Source organism: Trachinotus anak, unplaced genomic scaffold (genome assembly GCF_046630095.1).
Source record: "Trachinotus anak isolate AG129_WGS33_773 ecotype Australia unplaced genomic scaffold, CSIRO_AGI_Tana_v1 ptg000032l, whole genome shotgun sequence".
In the NCBI taxonomy this organism is placed as follows: domain Eukaryota; kingdom Metazoa; phylum Chordata; class Actinopteri; order Carangiformes; family Carangidae; genus Trachinotus; species Trachinotus anak.
In genome coordinates this window covers 28,605,866-28,610,277 of record NW_027273883.1, presented here as the reverse complement: position 1 = coordinate 28,610,277, position 4,412 = coordinate 28,605,866, and positions in this window count along the sequence as shown.

Genomic DNA, 4,412 nt, shown 5'->3' with positions numbered 1-4,412 from the left:
TAGGACCAATGCTCTTCAGTCTATATATGCTCCCTCTGGGAAACATTATTAGGAGGCACCAGATGAATTTCCATTGTTACGCAGATGACACCCAGCTGTACTTATCCATGAAGCCAGGTGAGACTAACCAGGTAGCCAAGCTTCAGGTCTGTCTTAAGGACATAAAAATCTGGATGACCAGTAATTTCTTACTCTTAAATTCAGACAAAACTGAAGTTATTGTAATTGGCCCAAAACACCTCAGAGATACACTATGTGATAATATATTGACTCTGGATGACATCACCTTGGCCTCCAGTGCTACAGTCAGAAACCTTGGTGTCATTTTTGACCAGGACTTGTCCTTTACTTCACATATAAAGCAAGTCTCTAGGACAGCCTTCTTCCACCTGCACAATATTGCTAAAATCAGACCCATTCTATGTCTAAAGGATGCTGAAAAACTAGTTCATGCATTTGTTACCTCAAGACTGGACTACTGTAACTCTTTATTGTCAGGATGTCCCAAAAATTCAGTAAAAAGCCTCCAATTGATCCAGAATGCGGCAGCATGAGTACTGACAGGAACTAGGAAACGGGATCACATCTCTCCTGTGTTAGCCTCTCTGCATTGGCTCCCTGTAAAATCCAGAATCTAATTTAAAATCCTCCTCCTCACCTACAAAGCCATTAATGGTCAGGCACCATCGTACCTTGGAGAGCTTATAGTTCCCTATTTTCCCAATAGGACACTTCGCTCTCTAAATGCAGGTCAACTTGTGGTTCCCAGAGTTTGTAAGAGTAGAATGGGGGGCAGAGCCTTCAGCTATCAGGCTCCTCTCCTGTGGAACCAGCTCCCAGTGTGGGTTCGGGAGGCAGACACCCTCTCTACCTTAAAGATCAGGCTTAAAACTGTCCTGTTTAGTAAAGCTTATAGTTAGGGCTGGCTCAGGTATGTCCTGACCCATCCCTTAGCTATGCTGCTATAGAGCTAGACTGCTGGGGGATTCCCATGATTCACTGGGCGCTCTCTCTCTATTTCTGTCTCTCTCCCCCTCTCTCTCTCGATGACTTCATGCCATTAACTTTGTATTTTTTCTCTCCCGTAGTTTGTGCTTCTCCTCTCTCTCCCTCTCTCTGTCCACATTCTGCAGGTATCTCTGCCTCTGGAGCAGCAGGATCCAGATCCACCACTACTCATCTTTACTGTTAACCACTGTTACCTGTCATTATTATTGATAACACCATTACCGACACAGCTGTTCCTGGTCTCTCTCTCTCTCTCTTCTCTCCCCTCTCCTCCCCCTCCCCCTCTTTCTATCTTCTCCTAAATCCAACCGGTCAAGGCAGACGGCCGCCCACCCTGAGCCCGGTTCTGTTGGGGGTTTCTTCCTGTTAAAAGGGAGTTTTTCCTCCCCCCTGTCGCCAAGCGCTTGCTCGTTGTGGGAACTGTTGGGTTTTTTTCTGTAACAAAGTAAGGTCTTGACCTTACCCTGTAAAGTGCCTTCAGATAATGTATATTATGATTTGGCGCTATACAAATAAAATTGAATTGAATTGAATTGAATTGTCCTGACTCACTCTGTCCAAGACATAACGAACTGTTTCAATGTATCTGAACTGACATTTAAAAACTGATTTTCTTTTGTCAGTTTTTCATTGTCTGGTGCTTGAAATAATAGAGAATATGCACTGAGAATGTAAGGAGTAGAAATAAGTAGTACAGGGTTTTGTCTAGGTTGATTGTGCTGTGATCTATTAGTGATGCCTTAGGGTTCCAGTAGGGGGAACCGCGCTCCTTTTCCCTCACTAAATACACACGAGTGAAGGCGAGAGCAGTGTGCTGGTTTTCTTTATTCATCTCCCCTCACTATTTCCCTTATTTAAGGGCACAACACATGCCTGGAAAAGATCCTCTGATTTTAGGACATCCACAATATTATTTATCACTCTCCACTATCCATAGCAACAATCTTCTCTGAATGTTTGAAATAGATGAGATCATGCATAGATCATGCATGCCCTGTAAATCCTCAATAATGGTCTGGATTACTGAGGATGGGAGTAACAGTTTTGCCTCCAGTTTAAGGTAAAATAAAGGCAAACTGTTGAAAGAAGAAGGATTCATCAGCACACTCAGGAAAAACTGAGCTATCTCTATCAACATCATTCAGAACATTCTCTTGCGTACGTATGTTCTCGCTTGTTTACCCATACACTCTGCCTGCATAGACACTACACGGAACCTTTTGTCTCAATTTCTAAATGGACATGAAACTGCCCTGTCCTCTCTAAAATCTATAATTAATGAATAAGAAAAATAGCCGTGGATAAATCAATAACAATAACAACGCCATTTATTTTTAGGGTACATTTTAACCCTTTAAAACCGAGTGTGTCGTCGACAACACATTTGCGCAGGCGCACTTTGGATTACCATAACACTGTAATGGTTTGAGCGATCGGAAAAATTCCAACGGTTTCTGAAAGCTAAGACCTTTATAGGCATATAGATGTCATTATGGTAATTTCACTCCCGCTCCTACCATGAAACCGGGAAAGTGCCCCGAATACAGAGACAGCAGAGTGGAGTAATACAGCACATTACTGATCGAAAATGTTAGCAAAACGGCCTTCCCACGCAACAAAACCTCCATGGACGGTCACAGATGGGTTTGAGGACGAAGGAGCAACCGAAGGAGCAACCGACGGCGAAGAAAGGTAACGTTAGACGAGTTGAATTTCCAAGTTGAATTTCTGAATGAATGAAGCTCTCTCTAACTTTTCTCTATCTAGTTTTTACTTTCCTTACGTTATTGTATGTGTAAATCGACGCTTGTATTGCGTGGTGACTTTTTTAGAATCGTGCAACATTATGTTACCAAGTCTTGTTTGTGTAACAAATTATTCTGTGTGTGTTATTACATGCACGTGTCCACCACATTTTTATGTTTCGATGAGCTATTAGATAATTGAATCTCTCTTCAGGGATGAATAAAGTTCTATCTATCTATCTATCTATCTATCTATCAGAGGTCATATTCAGGGCCGTAGAGGGAAAAGCCGTGTGGGATGCTGGAGGCTCCGGTGATGGTGTTAGGGACCGTAGCCGCTCACCACATCATCAAAGGTGGAAGACTGAGGCAGAGCCTGATGATAGAGTCCCTCAACCACCGAGGTTCAACCCCAAACGCACCCCAGGTGTCCAACCCCCTCTCAATATGGGCCACACAAAGTCTGACAGAGCCAGCATGGGGCGACGGCGCTGCAAGCTCCGTAAAAGGAGCACTCCCTGGAAGTGTCAGGAATGTGATGTGCGCCTGTGTCTGCAGCCAGAGAGGAACTGCTACTGGCAGCACCACCAAGATGTTTGAGTCCGCAGCCAGAGAGGAGCAATTGCCCTGTGTGGGGAAACAACCCCTGAATATAGTTTTATTTTTATCGTCTGTTATGCACTACAGGTTTATTGTAAGTTCACAAATTATATTGTAAATAGTTCTATACTTTTCAAATTTCAGATTTAGGATGGAAAACCTGTTATTCATGTACAGTTTCAGTGTTTTTTCTTTACTAAAACTCTAAAATAAAATTCCCTCTTTGTGTTGTCCCTTCATTTAAACTCTTATTGCAGTGTTAGACCATGCAGTAAATTGAAAATAAATGCCAGATATTGAAAGTTCCAAGTATTCTGGAGACATGGACAAAAGCACTTACTCACAGGACATTTTCTGACCTTTTTATGGTCAAAATAAGCAAAGGAATCCGGGCGGCCATTTTGAGGCTCAGGTGTCAAAGGGTTAAACAAAACATGGTGACTAAAAAAGGACAATAAAAATTACTAAACCCATAAACAAACAAATAGAATAGCAAATAGATAGAAAACAGATGATATAATGAAGAATAGTAACAATTATGTGATACAATTTGTGTACTTTGTGTAATGTAGTACTAATAGTGCCTTAATGCCAACAATCTCACAAGTTCTTTAATATATTACTGATTACTGGGTGGAATCCTAATCAATCAGGAAAATTTTGCTTATCTTGAAAAAATAATAGAAATATCTTCCAAGGTGGTGATATCGCATCACAAAATACATTTATTTCAGGACTTTTCTATCAAAACACTGTTGTATTAATTAATAGGGCTCTGCCATAATCTGTCTTGTTTCCAAACACTTACAGATGGAGCCACTTAAAGTTTCCCCTTGATACTTGGTGGGGCCCTGGCTGGTCCATGACAGGTCCCTGCTGGGATCTGTTTGGGGACTTGGCTGTAATGAGATCCACCGCAATGTAGTAAATAAGGGGGGCGGAATGTGCCGGCCCTGTAACTCTGTGTGTGTAATGCACTTGCAATGGTTTATCTATCCACCAGGAGGAGCAGTGATTATGGAAGCTGAAGTCACAGTACTTACAGTACTGTGCCTGAAA